Here is a 21,005-nt window from a genome sequence, read left to right as displayed (position 1 = left end):
CCACAGAGAGTGTCCCAAATTGGCAAATAGGTCTTCAAGGAATGTGGTTTTCCCTACAACTTCAGTGTGGGATGAAAGAATGAAATTAATTCCCCACACTGTCTGACCTAGTTCTTAGACTTATCCATTCAATTTTATTCTTTAAAAAAATCGCTTTGTACCTGTACGGGTAAGGGCTACTGCCACTTGGCCACATTAACTCCTACAGACAGCAATCACACTAGCACATACATGCGTGATAAGTGCCCGCATATGTACACGAAGCCACTATCAACTGTAGTTTCAGAGCATGTCTTGCAAAACTCCTCCTGCCGCCCCTGCCGTGCCACCCACTCATCCCGTCCTGGTGTGCACATCTGTCAGCGGCTGCGAACCTTGAGAAAAGCTCTTTTAAGGTCTTCGTTTCGTCGTCCCCCCCCCCCCCCCCGCTATCTTTGGGACCTGGAGAGGCGCTTCCCTTGCAGTCCAAGGCGAGGAGATTCCCCTTCCTCGCTGCCGCGCACGGCCTCCCAGACCTCGCCTTGGCCCCCGCATCTCGCTCGAAGCCTTCCAAAGCCGGCGGAGCTAAGCAAAACAAACAGCCCCCTCCCAGCGGGCAGGGAGAGAAGGGCCTCCGCCGGTACAGTATTTGGGTTTTGGAGAGGCGGAGCGGCGAGCTGGCGGGGGGAGGGTCGGGGGAGGGCTTGGGGCGGGCCCGGCCAGCTCGGGGGTGGGCCCTGGCTGTTGGCTCGTCGTCAGAAAGGCAGCAGTCGTGGCTGCCTACTCCAATCCGGGGGAAAAAGCCCCGGAGGTGGTCGTCGAACAGTTTGAGAAGGCGGCGGAGACGCAGCGGCGTTCAGGGCGGTGAGTAGCCGGAGAGGGCAGCGGAAAAGCGTCCCCCGCGGCGGGCTCAGCTGAGGACAAGTTGCGCCAGGGCTCGGGCTCCGTGCTGTGGCCAGGCAGGCGGCGGCTCTTCCCGTCAGCTCCGCGGGCCATCGCGCCGCTCCTTTCCGGATTCCCGCTCGACTCCCGGGTTCGTCGTTCTCGTCCTGCCGGTGGGGATTGGTTGTTCTCTACCCCTTGATCCGGCCTGGCGCGCGTGCTGTGGGGGGGCAACCTTTTTGCTTGCCTCCCCTTCCTCTCCTCTCTTCTCCCGGCGCTCTTTCCTTCTCTCTGGACCGCGCCGCGTCCGAGGTTCCCGCCGGGCACCTGCCTCTTCTTGCCTCCCCCGCTTTGTCCTCTTCGGAACGTGCGTCTTTTCCAGTCGGCTCCCTCCCCGGTCGAGAGAGGTTCCCGCGCTGCAGCTTCTTGTGTTTTGCTGTTGAACAACTTTTTCCCCCTGCACCCTTGACGGTGCCCGGCCAGGGCTGGTCTGAAAGCGGAAACTTGGGCGCTGCCCTGTTTGGGGCGATGGGAACGTGAGGATCGGCGTGTCTCCACTTTGAGGGTGCGAGGGATGGTCTTCTTAGCGGCGTCCACGCGCGGGGAGCGGCTCAGGGCTAATTTTGCTGTCCCCCGCCCCATCCCCCTCGATTCCAAGCCGGCGATTAGGGTGGTTTTAGAGGTTGCTTGTTCAAGATGGTCTGGACGAGGAGGCGAGCGTCGACAGCGAGGGGCCTTTGGGGCTGCGGCTAGTGAGGGAGTGGAAGATTCCTCCGGTAGATAATCCCGCTTTTGCGAGGGATTTAGCCCTTGCCAAGTTTCCGTTTATGCTTTTCTTTCGCCTCATTCTGAGGGGGAGAGACAGCGGTTTTTGTCACAGCCCCCCACCCCACCCCCTTTTTCTCCCCAGATTTAGTGAGCAAGCCCCGGAGTGGCGAGTTGTGTTTTTCTCGTTCAAGTTTCCCATCCCGCCTTCTCTTAATTGACGCTGGTTTGTGCAGAAACGCTCCTGGACGCTTTTGAAGTGCACGTCATTAAATGTTTGTTACTTGCTTGGTTTTGCGAAGAAACCTATAATGGGACTGGGTTTCAAGAGAGCCTCTGATCTAAAGATGTTCTGTAACAGTCATTGTCTGATTATGGAAAAGTGACGCTTGTGGCTTTTAAGTAATGTGTACGTTCTCCTAATATTCTTAACTGTTCTTGTAGTGACAACAGGGTGAGAGTGCATCACAAAGTACGAGAGGAGCCATCTCGGGAAGGAGTGGGGTTGTCTGCAAGTTAACATTTAAGAAAGAAGAAATACTAAAAATAGAACTTTGGAAAAACAGGGGAAGGATACGTGATTTCCATTATCTATGGTATACTACTCTGCAACTGCTTGCTCACTTCATTTTTCTCTTTTTAAAAATCTATGTTCTGCCAAGCACAGTTGAGCCGGTAGTGATGCTGAGCTATTTTTATTAGGGGTACAGCTTGGTTCCTAACTTTATGATAATATACTTTTTAACATATCACTTTCTGTTTCTTAGAACTACGGGTTTTTTGCTTTCAGACTAGGGAGGGGAAGTATTGTAATAGTGTTCACTGAGACTTTGACAGGCGTGTATTCTGAAAATAATACTTTCGCTGTTGCAGTGCTTAGCTTCAAGATAAACATGCAACATCTTTTAAAATATTTACAGATCTTTGCACATAATTATAGATTGAATATGCTGTTTTTTTCCATCCTGTATCAAGAACCACATAATGAGGAAAAAAATTGCAAATGAGAGCAGGTTCCCTAAAATGCTGTAAATATAATACTTTAGATTACATTTTTAGATTATAGCCTGGTTAACTTTTCCAGAACTCTACACTATAAATATTGTATACTTTTACAATACTTGATTTTCATAATGTTTTTGAATGGGACAGTAATTAGAGCTAAAATATTATAATCTGCAAATGTGCTACTTCTTCCAATACAGAATTGATTTTCAAAATATTTTAACAGGTAATGGGAGAGTGAACTAGCATAAACTACTGAAAGTAGAACTTTTTGTTGTTGTTATATGTGATACGGTATTGCTTCACAAACTTCATTGCACTGTTGAGATTATAACTTCTCAGTAGAAGAAATGGTTTCAAGAACATTGAATTTGTGGTTGCTATTTGATCTCTAGATAAGTACTACTCAAATATTGAACTATGTATTTGGTGTTCAACTTGACCTCTTGGAGCATGTAATGATTATATGTAATTTTCTCATAAAAGGTGGTCTTATATGATCCATTTTCATTCATTCATTCATTGAATGTCAAAATCACAACTTAAAAATCCTTTGTAAAGCCAGAGTACCGCCCAGAGTCATTTTGAGACAGGCAGTATAAAAATACAAGCAAGCAAGCTAGATATTCAGTTCAAAAAATGCAGTAGGATCAGTGGCACTAACATAAGCAGATACTATTCTGTTTGCCTTATATCCATTTTCTTATTTATATTTTCAGTGGAAATCCCTTTCAACAGAGACTGTACTTTCTAAGCAATGTGATAGAATTATACAACGAACAGACAGATGACATTTTAGAAGTAGTGATGCCAGTAATTCTCTCACAGTATTGGAATAGCTCAGAAAATCCAAATATGGGTACTGTTCTACATTGGGCAACTTTTGTATAAAACAAATCTCCAAATTGTTTTCTTATTTTAATCATACTTAGCTTCTAGGAAGTAGATTGCATGCATGTTAATACAGTTTCTCAGCTACTGTTTGTATGGTATACTGTGCAATTTATCATCATTCATTTAAGGATCTTAAAGCACCAGCTGATCTTAAAGGCTTAGTTAGAGGGAAGAGAGGAAGGGCAACAGGGAAGCTGATGCTGTTTCAGAGGCTGAATGAGCCAGTTGTTACTTCCCTGTTAGGAATTTTAGCTCTTACTGGGGTTATTAAAAGTAGGTCAGTTGGATGTTCTGAAAGGAGTATACTGTAGCATGACCAATGCATATGCAATATGTCTCTTCGTTTTGTTTGCTTGTTTTGCTGATGGTAGGACCTTGATGAGAGCCAGTTTGATGTAGTGGTTAGGACACCAGGCTAGAAACTTGGGAGACACTGAGTTCAAGTCCTGCCTTAGGCATGAAACCAGAGTGACTTTGGGCCAGTCACACTTTCCCAGCCCAGGAAGACAGCAGTGACGAACCACTTCTGCAAATCTTGCCAAGAAAACTGCAGGGACTTGTCCAGGCAATTGCCAGGAGTCACCACTGACTCAAAGGCACAAAAATAAATAAATATTGCTGAACATTTTCTTTCCTGAAAATAGGAAAGGGATTCCTTGGATGCTTCTACTCCATGATAGACAAGCTGGCATTTGTTTTTCCCGCAAGAAAGACAAGAGGAAGTTTGACGTGAAGGGCAGAAACCTTATGGCTATAAATTTGGTTTAGTTAACAAGTCCCTTACATATATATATTATTGTCGATTGGTGGGGCCCAGGAAGAGAGCCTTCTCTGCCGTGGCCCCCGCCCTGTGGAACACTCTTTCCCCAGAGGTAAGGCACTCTCCTGGCCTTCTGGAAAGGGGTAAAGACCTGGTTCTGCCATCTCACTTTGGGCGGGAGGGGGTTAGTCAATCCTGGGGGTGGTTAGCACCCTAAAGAGGCCCCTGTGAATTTATGAATTTAAATTAAGAGCTTTTAACACCCCCATCTTGGATTTTATATTTCATATTTATATTAAGAAGTACTGTTTTTATTGTATTTTAATCTGTATTTATTTTCAGTTTTATTGTAAACTGCCCAGAGTCACTCTTCGACTGAGATGGGCGGTGGCGAAATTCTAAATAAATGAATGAATGGATAAATAAATGAATCTCCCCACTTCCTTAACTGTTAAGCTCCAGTGTTTCTGTGACTTGAATTTGATATCCATTGCAAGTGGCTGGGATAAAATTTAGCTTTGTAGCCTTGCAATCAACTCTCATTAATTTTGCAACTTTTTAAATAGCAAGGTTGCTGTGGTAGTTTTTTTTTTAAATACAAAGTTGTTTATCGTTATTTATTCATGCCTCTTTTCTTCTAATTGTTGTCTGTGTCACATAGAGTTTTCTTTAGAAAGTCAAATCTGTTTTATGACCAAGGGCTTCTTTCTGGATACTTTATTCTCTGACTTCTATATATCTTTCATTGACTTTGATCAACTTTATTAGCATTTTTCCTAATCATATCAAGATGAATTTAACCTTCTGGTTAACTAGGCCACCTTGTATCTGAGCAGATGTTCTTTGGCTGTGCGGGTAATTTTGTAAGTGGGCCCATGTTATGTGCTAATCGGTCTGTAAGGCATACTTAGCAGTATAATCCTGGTGCTGAATGCCACCATGTTATGAATTCTATATTCTGTAATGCACACTTTAAAGTTGTTAAGGAATCTTAACAAGTGCACTCCCCAAAAGATGATTTTCTAGATCTGCAAGATGTATAGAAAAGGAAAACCAAAATGATCAAAGATCTGGATCAATCTCTTGAAGAAAATATTATATCATTTAAGACTTTCTATGCTGAAAAATGGTAAGTGGGGACATCATAGAACTGTATAAAATGGAAATGGTGAAGAGGGAGAGATCCCCCCCCCAATAATACTAAAAGATATTCAGATGTATGTTGGAAGACTCCAGGTATTTAAAAAGAATTATTAGTTCACATGGCACATGGTTGAACAATAGGAATTTGACACCTTAAGATATAATCATGACCACCAATGTGTATAACTGAAAATGGGATTAGACAAATTCATGAAAAATAAAATTATTACTACTGATTGATGATAGCTGTATACAACTACAGCAGTTTTTTTCAATCTTGACAATGTTACAATGTGTAGAGTTCAACTTCCAGAATTCTCCCTCAAGCCTGCTGGCTGGGGAATTCTGGGAGTTGAAGTTCACACATCTTAAAGTTGCCAAGTTTGAAAAATACTGAACTTCAGTATTATAAGTAGGATGCTTTCCAGTACTGATCGTTGGGAAACATGGTGAGAAAGCATTGTTAACCTCATGTCCTGCCCCTGGATTTCTCATGAACATCTCTTGGACAATGCTGAAGTAATTCATCCTTAAATTTAATTCTTTGTAAGTTAGTTCTGACCCGGGAAAACTGAGAAGGGGTTTTTAAATAATTTTTAAAAATCTGTCTTGGGGAAATTTGCATGCAGTCATACCTTTCAGAAAGTTTTAATAATTTGCCATCTGATTTATTCTTGAGATAATTAAATATCACTTAACTTAGTTCACTAACCTGTTTGATTGTAAGAACATGTCTTTCAAATATCTATAGAACATGGAGGGCTTTTGTGGCCTTTTGAGTATTCCCAATGATTTTATGAGTTTCTCAGATTGCAGAGAGAGGCAGGAAAATTGGCAGTGAGGAGGGGGAACCTGTTTGTCTCCCTTACCTGCCACTGACTGCCTCTTAAAACTATCCCATGTGCCATGCCAAAAAATAACAGGGAAAGATGGCAGAATGATGGGAATGATGTATTTTTCCCAAATGAAAATTGGGGGCCAAATGACAAGCCTTCTGAATCATTTGCAGTCATATAATTGCCTGTTGACTGCTTATAAGCCTTGGGTTGCTGTTGTCTGTCTGCTATCCTCCCTCCCTCCCTCCCCAATCCTCAGCTTGGGAGGAAGGAAGAAGGTTTAACAAATGGACAAAATATTATGCATTGCCCAATACAAGGGTAGTCCAGAACAGCCTACTACAGTGTTTTTCAAACTTGGCAACTTTTAAGATGTGTGGACTTCAATTCCCAGAATTCCCCAGCCAGCATGATTTCTGGGAATTGAAGTCCATACATCTTGAAGTTGCCGAGTTTGAAAAACAGTGCCCTAGTGTTTCCAGTAGTCAGCATCCATAATCAAATTAGTATGAAACTCCTAGTTTAATCTGTTTGAGCCTCCTGTTTTCCTACTGTGAAGAGCTGCAGACTCAATTGTCTAGTATATAGGCAGTTTTATTTATTTATTTTTATTTTCTATCCCGTCTTTATTATTTTTATAAATAACTCAAGGTGGCAAACATACGAAATACTCCTTCCTCCTCCTCCTCCTCCTCCTCCTCTTTTCCCCAGAACAACAACCCTGTGAGGTGAGTTGGGCTGAGAGTGAGTGACTGGCCCAAGGTCACCCAGCCGGCTTTCATGCCTAAGGTGGGACTAGAACTCTCAGTCTCCTGGTTTCTAGCCCAGCACCTTAACCACTAGACCAAACTGGCTCTGTTTATCTGAACATTTACAGCTGTTCACAAAAACTAGTGGCTGGATAGAGAGAAATAGTCACCAGCTTGCTTTACTTGAAGGATACTTTGTTGGAAGGAATAGCTGCAGATAATGCTTATCAGCAGGTCCTGCTATAATAGGACTTGCTTTTTTATTCCTGTTCTTCAGTGCAAACATCTGGGGTCCAGTTTTGATCCAATTGCTGATTGCCAGAGATACAAAGACAAGATTTCACATTTTGTACCTTAGCATCCCATGAAACACAGCTTCTACATTAATACTGTTAGCAAAATAATGTAGTTTTTTTAATGTTAGTTCTTTCTCCTGTCTTGTAAAAATAAAATAGCAAACTAGTAATTGGGGAATGGATTGATATCCAGCTGTGTATGTAGGCTTTTGACCTCACATTGTTGCTCATCTTCCCTTGCCCTAGGATAGCATTCTTGCTTCTGATGTGTAAGAATGTACAACTTCAGTCAGCTGTCAACCTTACAGCATCTGATTATTTCTGTCAATCTGATGTCAGTTTTAGGCCTGGGAAAGTACTTACAAGAAGAAATGCTGTGACTTAAACATTACATGCTTCAGACAGGTGAAAAAGCAGTTATCTTCTAAACCCTGAAGTTCTTGTCAAGCTTCATTTTATACGGCTAAGAGAGTTTCTCATAATGGAACCAGTGCCTTCAGATATGCGTGGGGGACAATGTATAGTGTGAAGCTGCGTTAGGTAACAAAATCCCCTATACCTCACATGTAGTGTGACTCATTAAAATGCTCTTTTCTGACCTTGCGGCCTTGAATTATGTTAGACTTAACCAGCTCCAGCACCATAACCCATAGCCTACCGTATAGCATAGTCTACATAGAGAATGATTATTGGCCACCTTAGACTATTAAGATGTTAAAATAAAGTCTAGTATATTGCAAATCTCATCTTCGAAGTTATATATTAGTTTACTGATCTGTTACATTAATGTTACATGTTTCTTCCAAAACTCTAGGTGACATACATAGTGCTCTTCAGTTTTATCATCTCTCCTTAGATCTGAAAATTTTTATTAATTTCTTTTCTTTTTAGCCTTATATATTTCCATTTTTATCTGTTATACTTTTATCCTGACTCCTGGCCTAACAGTCATAATTAACTTTTGATCTGATGTGATCCCTATAACAATGACTCTGTGAACTAGGATGAGCTGAGAGAGAATGATTTGCTTCACACAACATGCTAAGCTATGATGCTTTTTTAAATTAAAAAAAATATTTTTTGAATTGTATGACTGCTCAGTTTACATAAACAATGGGCAGCATATAAATTAAAAACAAACATTAAAAATACAAATAAAAACAAATAGGCAACCAAGGATGTTAATCAATCTATGATGCCTCCTAGACATGGACTCATTCATCATTCTAGCCCAGTGTCAGATTTTGGCTTACTATGTTGTGTGAATCTGGCCATTTAGTTTCTGAGCCATAATTTATGGCTTAGCATGTTGTGGGACACAGTGATGAGTGAGAGTATGTCTGATTGTAACAAGCCTGGGCATATTACTGTATGCTAGTGTTCCATAGTATCTCCCCATCCTCTTTTTCATTATGCTCCCCATTTGATTTGGAGTGTTGTTGTTGTTGTTTTTTCCTGACTCAGCAAACTACAGTATTTGCACTTGCTTTTGAAACATGTTTGTTTTCTAACTATATGTGTCCACAGGGGAGAGTGAAAATGACAAAACATGCATTGAGAGGTTGTCCCTTTTGAATGTTGTTATGCTACGTGTAATAAGTAAAGAGCAGATCTTGTGTTACGATGTCATGATATACATTTTGTCCTGACAACACCTTCTGTTACTGTGGATGCCCATGCTTCTAGCACTGCTTTATGGGACATTTCAGTGCAGCAACTGTTATATTCTCTTACCAGTTTTGTCTTGTTTTAAGTAAGTAGTTCCAATTGAAGCGAATATTTGTAGCTCAGGGTTGAACTGTGGAGTCCTTGGTGCTTTCTGAGCCTTGTTGTTTTCTTGCAGACGTCTCATTGCCAGACTAGGCAACATCTTCAGTGCGAACAGGGAGAGGGCCTTGCTCTCTGTTTATATACCGTGGTTTGCCCTGCTTGTGTTGGTGGGCGTGTTGTTCTCTCCTTGGGTGTTCTTTGATTGGGCTGTTGTTTGCTGCTTGGTTGATTGACTGAGTTAATAGTTCCTTGATTAGGGTGCATTGTTCATCTGGTGTTAATCTTAGTGTTGATTTTTGCATATCTGGGTGTTGATTGCTGGTGAGGAGGTGTACTGGTCTTTTGGCTTTTCTATTGTCTCTTTTGAATGGTATGTAAATGTTGTTTACCTCTATGTGTCTGTTGATGGCTGCTCTGTCCGAGTGCCAGGCTTCTAGGAATTCTCTAGCATTTTTGGATTTGGCTTGGTTTAGGATGCTCACAGTTTCCCAGTTGAAACTCTGGTTGAGTCTATCCATGTGTTGTGAGATTAAGGAGTTCTCATCGTGTCTTCTGACTGCTAGTTGGTGTTCGTGGATGCACTCTGCTAGTCTTCTGCCTGTCTGTCCTACCTAGTGGCTGATACAGTCTTTGCACTGTATGTTGTAGATAACTCCTGTTTTTTCTTCTTGGGCTATTGGGTCTTTTGGGTTACTTAATACGTTTTGAAGAGTTTTAGTTGGTTTATGTGCTACGGTGATGCCATGCGATTGTAACAGTCTGTTGGTAGTTTCTGAGATGTTTCTGATGTATGACAGTGTTATCCTTTTCATAGCTTCTGTTGGCTGAGTTGTAGTGGGTTGGGTGGTGAGGCACTTTTTGATGAAGTTGAGAGGGTATCCATTTTGCTGGAAGATGCTGTACAAATGATCTGTTTCCATTTTCTGGTGTTCTGTGTTGCTGCAGTGTGTAAGTGCTTGTCTGAATAATGTTCTTACACAGCTTCTCTTGTGGGAGGTTGGATTGTTACTTTGGTAATGGAGCACTTGGTTGGTGTGGGTAGCTTTCCTGTAGACTTGTGTTTCTAACTTGCCATCATTTCCTCTACTGATGAGGATGTCCAGGAATGGTAGTGTGTTGTTGTTTTCTTCCTCCCTTGTGAATTTTATTCCATTAAAGATGTTGTTGATGGTTTCATGAGTTTCTTCCAGTTGTTTCTTTTGTATTATGATGAAAGTGTCATCCACTTTCATACTTTGGGTTGTATGTGTGGGAGTGCTATCCTTTCCAGACGCTGCATCACAATCTCTGCTATAAGCCCTGCAATAGATGATCCCATTGGTGTTCCTTTGATCTGTTGGTATATTTCTCCATCAAACTGAAATAGGTCGTAAGGCAGAGGTTGGTGAGGTCCATTATCCTGGGTATTTCTATTTTGGTGTATTTGGCTAGGTTGGGTGTGTTGCACAGAACTGCGGCCATGGGTTCTTTCGCTAGTGCCAGGTCTATGGATGTGAAGAGTGATGTAACATCAAAGCCACCGTATATAAACAGAGAGCAAGTTCGCACTGAAGATGTTGCCTAGTCTGGCAATGAAACGTCTGCAAGAAAACAACAAGGCTCAGAGAGCACCAAGGACTCCGAAGTACGTAGTTTTTAAAAAGAAAATCTGCTCTCCCGCTGAGTTTTTAGACATATGTGCAGGGTTGAACAGTATAAATCTCTAATTTGAACTATTTCCTTGCAGAATTATCAATGGAATAATTTGTGATATTCTATTAAATAAAGAATTGGAGGACTGGGATGGATTCCTACTTCTGTTAGCCCTGACTGAATAGTTGTATGGATAATTATCTGAACACTTCAGTGGTAGCCTTTTATTTTTTTATGGTCAAAGAAAATGTGAATTGTCTTTTGCCTTAGCATTCAGAATTACATCTAATTTTGCTAAAGTTAAGCAGGTATTCTTTGTTTATATTGGTGATAATTCTATCTTCTAGTTAGGTGTAATAAAAGTAAGCTGGTTGTTCTCGACAAGAAAAATTACGTATTCTAGGATCAATATTTATAAGTAATAAAATTCATGTGGGTATTGTGCTATATTCAGGTGCAGACACTAATCTTCAGAATTTTGCTGTAACTGCAGTATTTCTCCATTGAGCTTTATTTCTCTTTTGCTAATATTGAGTTATTATAATAATTAAAACCATTCTGTTTGCATTACAGGATCAGTGTTTCTGTAGTGCTTCTTGACTGTACTGAACTCAAATTATCCTTCTAAACTTTCTTTGTGTTTTGGGTCCTCAAAAAACAATAACTTTTTCTGAAGAGTATGCAGAAATACATGTACAGTCTGCTGCAAGGATTTGTGGTTTGCGCTAGTAATCCCACATAGGTATTAAAAGAAGAATGGAAATGGGTATTTCTGATATCTTTCATTCCTGGAATGTCCCATACAAATAAGTTGTCCTGGAGCATTTTTAAAAATCATCCTCACATATCTTTTTGTGGCTTAATAAGAGCTCAGTGCCAGTGTATAAGATATCTGTCTATCAAGATATCTTATACAAGTAGTCCTCATTTAGTGACTGCCTCATTTAGTGACAGTTCACAGTTATGACGGTAATGAAAAAGTAACTTTACAACCAATCCTCACATTTAGGAGGTCTGCAGGTCTGTAAAGCAAAGGGTAGCTGAAGTAAGATCACAAGTCATGGTTTCACTTAGCAACCATTGCACTTAACGACTGTTGCTAGTCCCAATTGTGGCTGCTAAACAAGGAGTACCTATATTCTATTGCAAGTGGGGTGGGGGGAGAGGGAGGTGGTAGAATTGCTTGAGCTGGCTGCTTAAGTAGCATATCACATATCAGGCAGGATCTTCCCAGAGGTAGTGAAGCCAAAGATCATCTAATATCATTCTTAGTTCTGTTAACCTAGGGAGAACAGCATTTTAAAGTGTATTTGCTGGAATAATTAGTTTCCCTTGGTAAAGGCCATTTGAAGAAGAAAGAAATAATTGGAAACCATCTAATTTAAGCGCTGTACCCGTTAAACTTGTTCTGAGGTTAATTCAGAGTTTTCCTACCTTTGAACCCTTTTTATCCATTTGTCTGTTCCATTCTTATTATTCATGGCTGCTTGGACTGCTTAGAGTTGAGTCAGCATGTAGAGGATCTCAATTTCTCCTTCCAGAGTTTAGAGAAATAATAGCTAAATAATATCTGTGTTCTTGTCCTAACAGTGAGACACACGCTGAGACAAGGAGTAGTTCTCTAATGTTTATTACTGCTACATAAACAGAATCCTAACAAACTGAATAAGCGTGGGAAAAACGCAGACATATAAACCCCAAAGGCTAAGGCGGGCCTGATCTGTGTCTCTTTGAATGGCTGCTTAATTCCTCAGTACTACGCATGCGCTTTACAGCCTGGATGGGAGCCCCCTGCTCGCCATCCTTACTCATGACAGTTCTTCATTTATCAGGAGCTAATGTGACTCAGTGGTTAAGACGCTAGGCTTGTCGACCGGAAGGTTGCAAGTTCGGTGGTTCAAGACCTGAGTGCCGCGTGACGGAGTGAGCTCTCGCACTCACCCCAGCTCTTGCCAACCTAGCAATTTGAAAGCGTGCAAATGTGAGTAGATAAATAGGTACCGCTTCGGTGGGAAGGTAACAGTGTTCCGTGACTGTCATGCTGGCCACGTGACCGCGGAAGTGTCTTTGGACAACGCTGGCTCTTCAGCCATGAAACTGAGATGAGCTCCGCCCCCTAGTGTCAGACACGACTAAACAGGAAACTTTACCTAACCTTAATGATACAAGTGGTGAACTGATTGTGTTTATTAAGATCAGCTTGGTTTTGACCTGGAAAAAGAAGATTGCATGGAACATACTATTACTTACCATAACATGGGTAAGGTTCAGGTTTTGATAAATACCAACTTCCTTACATCTCTTTCTTTCGAAACAAAGTAGCTTATTCACATAACACTGTTCAGTTAGACAGTTCAACTTCTTAAGCACTCAGGGACACAGCTTTAAAACAAATGCAATCTTCTTTGAAGTGGTTTGCCATTACCTGCTTCCTACGGCTGAGAGAGAATGACTGGCTGATGGTCACCCAGCTGGCTTCATGCCTCTGGAATCTTCTGGTTTCTAGCCTGGTGCCTTAACCACTACACGAACTTGACATTTACCATATGGCATATTAAACCTTCATAAGTGTTGCTTTCTTAATTCAATGATATTGGCCAAAACCTGCCTTCCATTTCTGCAGAGTCCCGCTCATGTCAGGATGTCATAATCATCTCTGTGAATACACTTTTAATTCCAGGCAGATCCAGGCACATTCTCAGACATCCATCTGTCTTGTGAACTATAACCATGGAATGAACCCATGTAGATGGATCTTCAGTACTACAAATAATTTGTTTTGTTTTGTTTTCCATTCTGTCCAGTTCTGCTTTCAGTTATATTGTCAATGTTGCTGGTAGATATCTTGCAGTACATGCTACTGGTTATGCATTTTTATTAAGTATCATGTTAATATGATTTACTGTTTGTACCATTTCAGATGTTTCTAGGTTCAGGGTGGTTCTTCAGGGATTTGGTACTATTGCTGTTTTTATAACATGTAGAGTGCCTTCCCATTTGAAGTCCAGTGTGACTGTTTGGTCCTCAGTATATGATTTTAGATGCATGGTTAATGGGTAGAGGTAAATTAGATTAATGGCACACCAGCATTAGTCTTACAAACAATAAAGATTGTTTCAACGCAGCCTTCTTTCTGATGTCTCACCCTGTCCATGTCAGAGAAATAAGTACAGTAATCCTTCTCAGATCCATCCTCCTTTCCTTTGGAAGCATTGTTCTACCCTCTTGCTTCTTATGGCTCAAAAAATTTGATCTTTGATCAGATGTTCACTTAGTACTAAAATCCAAAGCCTCAAGGTTTCAGATTTGTTGCAAATTGCTTCAATTATTAATGTCCTTTGGTAGTCACATCTGAAGAGAAATCTTCAATTCATTTCATGGGGGCAGAGGGTGGTACTCAATATTATTTCTGTCTGTCTGTCTTCAAATTTCTACATTGTAGCTTTAAAGCTATTTCTTTTTTCAAGCACTAATGTATTATACACATCTAGTCACTATTAAGAGGATTAATATTTTTTTGTTCCTCTTTGTGGCAGTCAGTTGCTCTCATGTACCACAGAAATCTTTGTTGCTAGCATCATCATTGACTTTCCATGTTGCCAGTAAGTTTTAGTTCTGGTGGTGGTTGCTGCCCAGAGTATCCATAGAAATATAATAATGAAATGTTTGAGGTTGTCACTACTCAGCCAACTCCAAAGAGTGTTATTCTCTAATGACTGCTGAGTAATGTTGCAATTGACCTTCCAACCTTGTGCTCACTCTCTATGATTTGTGCAATAATCCTCACATTTTTTGGTCTTTTTAACAAGCTAGTGGAAGAATGCGGGTGGAGGGTTGCCATATGTTTTGGCACATAAGTATTGGTGCACAGGAGTTCAGCTGCACTTCTGACAATATGTGTTGTTCAGCTATAAGGAAGTAATAATTGTGGCTCTCCACAATAACACAAGAGGTGATTTTGTTTATTAAGAGCAGTTTGACTCTTGACATATTACAAGGAATATATCATTACTTTCCATAACATGGCTAGGTTCAATTTTTGGTAAATACCAACTTCTTCACAGTAACCAGTCTAAACTGATGACGCTCCCACTTTTGAATTAAGATGTGATAAATGTGCTCATTGTTTCATTGGCAAGGAAAAAAGTGACACCATGTTTCATATTTTAGATGTGAAAAAGGGTTCTCTCTTTTTTTATTGAGTTTAAGCATCTGATGCTTTTACATTTTCTATTAAAAAAAAGTTTAGTTTTTATTATATGTTTGTTTTGTAAAACCAATTATTGAATAATACAGAAATTTAATATATTAATATAATTATAATATACTATCTTATAGTAGGGTTAAAAAAGGCTACCATAATCTCAATTTTTAGAAGCATTATTTCAGAAAGAATACTTGCTCCTTGCTCCCACAATGGCCTCAGTCTATTTGAGTGGAAGTGGTTTAAACCTTTGAAGTCTTGCTTATTCAGTGATGCCAACGTGAATAACCCTTTTCATCCATGTATAGGCTTTTTACCCCCAGATTTACTCTGAGAATAGTGATCTCTGAAAACACAGGAGTTATCTATCCTTCCTTTGAAGTTTAAAAAAGCCTTGCAACTTGTTCTTATCATTGTGTAGAGCTTCTACCTACTGTCCTGAGCTATTCACATACTTGTTACCTGAAGAAAAGACTCTAGACCCATTTTTTTAACCTGTTGAAAAGATAAAATTTCCTTTTAGTCAAGTTCTACTCCTGATGATTTCATGGGCACACCCATATAGTTTTCTTAACAAAAACAAGGGTGTGGTTTGGCACTATGTTCTTATGGGATGTATTTTAATTTCCCAATCTAAGCCTTGAGATTTCATATGGTCACCGACCCAAGTGTTGTCTAGGTCCAACCATACTTAATCTTTTGAGATTGGTTCAGATCATCTCCATTCTGCCACTTAGCTGGGCATTAGGAAGTTATGCATTAGGAAGTTATTATACTTCTCTTCATCTCTGATCTCTCTCTAACATACATATTTTTGCAACCATTATTACATTAAGCACAGGTTTACTGTATTCCATTTTGCTCCTTTCTTTAGCACCAAATAGAAAGAAATCACACTGCTTAAAAACAGTACTTCTACTGAATTTGAGGGGCATGATGGGGGCACAATATGGATGTTGGAGGTCACGACTCTGCAGATCTTGGGGACCTTGATGATATAGCTAGTAGTTGGCATCTGATAAACCACAATCAGCTCCACAATTATATTATTTCTGATAGATATAATTACAGGCAGTTCACGTTCATAAATTCATTCCGTCTATATAATTATATGAGTTTTAATGGATTCTAGCTTGGGAACTTGGAAGAAAGAGGCTTTTCCCCCACTGCTGAAGCAAGAATTGTTTTTAGTAAATATAGTATTTACCTTTTTTATTGCAAATAGTAATGGGTATTTATCGGAATGCTATTTCTGTTGTTGCTTCTAAAATCAAGGATTCCAAATATAATAGCATAGTCTCCAGACAAGGTCTCAGGAGGGCTAGGCACAGAAAGCAAACCAAAGCACATCTGTTACTCTCAGGTTTCTACTGAGATAATGGGGAGTGGTCATTCTTCCTTTTAACTATGTGCACTAGGGCATAAAATGTATGCTAGAAGTACCATGTGCAGATTATACTGATGTTGTAGATATAATAGAAAAAAAGTATAAGGTCTGCATTAAGCCTTGAAATATTCCTGGAATTCATGCCAAAGGAACCAAATGTCAGAAATATTGTTAGATTGATTTTAACACAACTTGTTAATGTTGCTCTTTTATTAAAATACAGTATGTTTTCATCTTTTAACATATACTGAGGCTGTTACCCACGTTGTTAATTCTGTAGCCATTTTCTTGATTTTGGTCAATGGGAATTAGGAATATTTCTGCATATATGATTATATTAAGTATATCTTGTGCCCTTCCTTTCATTTATTAGGATTTGGTTGAAGTTTCACTTCAGCATCAGTATCAGTAAATACATTATTTTAAAGAAATGGAAACTATGGCCAGATTTTATTAGAAGCTCTACTGTGAAATCTAGGAATTTTTGGAATCTTTACCTTCTTTGGGATGGTGATGTTAGTTACAGTTTTATTTCTATTAAACCATGAATTAATTTTCTTGTGGTTAACTGAGTACCTCCTCCCCATTAAAGAAGTATAATTTAAAATATTTCTTCTGTAAATTGTAAATATATTTGAATGACAATGTTCCCTGCAAGATTTTACTTGAAATGGTAGGCTGGGATGCTTACTCATGCTTGCGTTCTACTCTAGCATGATGCTGTTGGCATCTGAAAAATGTATGAGTTGTTCTTGGCTTTGTTGAATTTGAAATTAAAGATCTCTAGGAAAGCATGTAAAAGGACTAGGTTCAGGTGAGTGTGTATGTTATTTTAAATTGTTATTATCACGATATGTTTTGAGAACCAAATACATCTTCTGAAGTATCTGTGTGATAAAGTTTGGAAGTTGCAAAATGAAATACATTTTTTCTTGTCTTTCTAAGAGAGGAATTAAGACAATACTGTCATCCTTAAAAGACCAGTAAAATAGCAGTTTCGAGAGAATTCAGCTTCCAGTAGTATTACTTAGTTTGTTTCTTGCTTGGTTTCTTGTTGTTGTTGTTGTTGTTCTGGCAGAGTTTTATGCAGCTATTAGCTTCCTTAGTCTCATGTTTTTCATCCAGATTGTTCCTAGGGTTACTTACCTTGATGTGTAGAAATAAGGTGGGAATCTACAAAGGCTACATGTATTCCTCTTTGTATAACTTCATGCTGGTTTGACATGCGCAGGTATATCACAAAGAATAAGCTATCCAGTGCTGCAGTTCAAACCCACTTTAGGACATGGTATGTGCACTTACTGGCTGGGTCTTGCAGTTGACATTGCTAGTACAGGTCAGTATCCTTTCATTAGAATCAAGTTCCTTGCCTAGATGAAATGAAGATAAAAATAAAGATCTCTGATAATATTTACTTGTAGCATGCTAATTCACTCATTTAAAAAATAAACTTGTATCTCTGTAACAAAACCATTTATAGTTTAAATTTATTAAAGGTTGCCTGTTTTTATACCCATGTAGTTAACAAAAGAGAAATATATGCATTTTTCCTTTTTAAATAATGATACTGTGCTGAAAAGTCATTAATTAATTAATTGCCAATCAATTACTCATTAATTACCATTAATTAATTATTCATATTCTAATAAGTATTGTTAATGATACCAAAATACATTAGAGTCTGAAAATAATTACATTAGAAGGCCATATATGGTAGCAAGCACCTATATATCCATCTCTGTCTAAAAATCTAATTCTGGCTTATATATTTTGGAATACTATACAGTCATATATAACCCTTCCCTCCATGTCTCCTATAGTATGTATTTTGTTTTCCACATATTCTGGATATACTTATATGGAATGAGTTAGGGTTAGGATTCTTTTTCAGGAAGAATATCTATGATTGCATCCGTTTTAAAATTTATGTGGGAAAGGCTTATACCTCCATTTAAGTCAGAAAAGAGGGAAACTCTTATGCTGCATTAATAAGGAATACTGTAATCTGGACCCTCTATAAGAGTAAAGTTTGCAACTTTGTTTTGTGTCATGGTCACCAAATAATTAAACCATCATTTGAAAATGGCTGAAATCTTATATCATCAAGTCTTGCAAGACTTTAGCATTTGACAACTTCCTTAACAACTTCTCTGTTCAGCACATAGAAGGAATTTTGCATGCCTATAAGCTAATTCTGATGCCACATTCTTACACATTTTAGTTTAACAATCACATCCTTTTTATATTTTATGAGTAATTGTATTATATGAAACCTATTAGCCAAGGAAAAAAATATACATATTGAACTGTGCAGGTTGTTGTCGATGGTCATGGGAATGAACATAGCACCTATCTATCCTTAACCTGATCAGCAGTTCCTTAAATCAAACACAGATTTTCCTGGGATTGCACCACAGCTGTGGAGGGCATACTGTGAATTAAACAGCTAGCTAACTTGTGGGTTTCCCCTGGTTACACATTTCTAATTAAAAGCTTTCTTTGTCTTGCAAGTGTAAAATGTAAAATCTCTGTCACCTCCATGCACATTCCCTTAGCTCTACTAGAATAAGCCTGTTAACAGACAAGGCACTCCATAATCTTGTCCTATATCTCTCATTAAAGAGTGCCACATTATCACTAATTGACTTCAGTCTACAACTCAGTTTCCAAATAGTATTCCTGTTCATGTATTCATTCAGCCATTCTTTAGAACAGTCTTGGGGATATGTGTATGTTCTTTTTCAGCCTATGTCAAACAGTTGCCAGGTGGCTAAAATTCTTGAGCTCTGTATCTGAGTTACCACAAAAAGGTTAAACAGAGCAGATCAGATACATAGTATGTTTTTATTATTCCTACACAGAATGAATGATAAAATTAAATCACTATTTGTACACAATTATATATGAGCCATCATAACACATAGCAACTCCATATCAGAGGAATGATACTGAAAATAAATTGAATGTTCGTTTCGTGCTTTGGATGTCTGGCTTCTCCTGCAAATTAAAATGTAGCTTACAAATATTTTCCAAAGGAAGTGTTCCTTTCTTAAGGAGAACATGTTAAGATATTATTATGAGAGTCTCAAAATTCTGTGTCCCTTAACGTTGATTTAACAAAGGACTTCAAAACCCCACATTCTTTATCGAAGCACATCCTGTAAAAATTTAGATCTATAAACCTTACTCTATAGATTTTTCTTGATTATTTGCTATTTTGTTACACATTTTTCCCTCATTACTTTCAGTTTTGCCCTTTTAGGTGTCAGACACTCAGGAAAGAATCATAGACCTGTAACATTTAAGTCACTGGAAAGATTAATAATAGTAATAATAATTAACAGGTACAGAAACTTTTTAAATATTTTCTATGTAAGGTACTTTTTTACTCTTCAAATGTACCAGTGTCCAGGTTTAATAAAAAAAATTAAAGGCCAAAACAAGTATATAGTATTTGTTGTTTTAGTGGCAGCCTTGACAATATGAGTAACTCGAGAAATAATGAGGCTTGAGTATTCCTTATGAAATTTCTACCTGACAGCATTGTTATTTTGCTTATAAGTTATGCAGAGTTGGCAGATACCAGCAAGGTATCAGTAATGGATATAGGTGATGACACTTGTTAAAAATTATGTCTGAATTAATAGACCCTGGATTCATTGAGTTCTTTGGAATTGGTGCTACAATTGCTATATTTCTGACAACCTTCGTTTCCTACTTGGCAAATTGAGACCCAGTATCCAGAGCCCCGGGAAGTTGTTAAAGCAATTAAAGGCTTCTGTCCCTCAGCACATTGCTTGGTTACCATGGTATCCCCTGCCTCCAAGCCTTTACTGATGATGTCAGTATGCATAACAGGGGTTATTCACAGCATCTGCGTGAAGATGATTCACCCTTCCTGAAAAATCATAAGCCCCATCGCAAATCTTCTTCTACTTAGCATTATGTAACACAAGTAGGTGCACAAGGTAAGTACTTACTGCATATAATACATATGATAATATAAAACTAACAGTGCTATGATCAAAACTGTTCTTCTTTCAAAAAAGTGTTATATAAAGAAATCACTCCAACATCAATTAAAATAGCATTAATGTTGATATTAAATATCTTAAGTCAGACTTTGGATGGCATACTGTACAGTCATTCTAGATAGTATGACTCATTGTGATGAAAATATAAGATTCTTTGTATATAGTTTAAGACAGGCAGTGTCATTTTGAGTAAGAATTAAGAGAAGTCTTGAATTATGCATGAAAACAATAGCATTTTCTGTAATGTAGCTTTATTTTAAACCAAGTTATTTCAACTTTTTTTTTAAACTAACATTGCTGCTTAACTGTATGCACTGAAGGAGGCAACTAATCTAGCCTAGAAGCGTTATATGTCATTAGCCACTGAGTTGCTGGGAAAGGTCTTTCATGGTCCTTCTTCACTGGCATACAGAAATCGGTAGAATATGGCCATCTAGAACTTGTGGGATATAAGTCCTTACCATCTTTAGTTAGAATGGTATATGGTAAGGAATAATAGAAGTTACAATTCAGTAATAGCTGAAAGACCACACATGGTCCACCCCTTCTTTTAATAATGACTTACTGAAAACTCTTCAAAGTACTTTGAGAACTCTGGATATGTATTATATAATACTTCTGGTATTACATACTACATATCCAAAGTTTTCAAAGCACTTTGAAGAGTTT

The 21,005-nt window shown here is 38.8% G+C and overlaps 1 protein-coding gene across 5 annotated transcripts in view; it reads left to right on the top strand.

Annotated features, from left to right (window-relative positions):
* Positions 1-701: 701 nt before the first annotated feature.
* PAM (peptidylglycine alpha-amidating monooxygenase) overlaps positions 702-21,005 on the top strand; it is a 162,530-nt gene continuing 142,226 nt past the window's right edge. For 4 of the 5 annotated variants that reach the window (XM_063295388.1, XM_063295389.1, XM_063295387.1 and 1 more), the window contains exon 1: positions 702-843. The gene's annotated coding sequence lies outside the window, so the exon portion shown is untranslated. Of the gene's footprint in view, positions 844-12,881; positions 12,972-21,005 lie in introns of those variants that run through there. The other variant, XM_063295385.1, reaches the window with a different exon arrangement.

This window comes from Candoia aspera, chromosome 2 (genome assembly GCF_035149785.1).
Source record: "Candoia aspera isolate rCanAsp1 chromosome 2, rCanAsp1.hap2, whole genome shotgun sequence".
Lineage (NCBI taxonomy): Eukaryota > Metazoa > Chordata > Lepidosauria > Squamata > Boidae > Candoia > Candoia aspera.
This window is presented reverse-complemented; position numbering and strand designations above follow the sequence as displayed.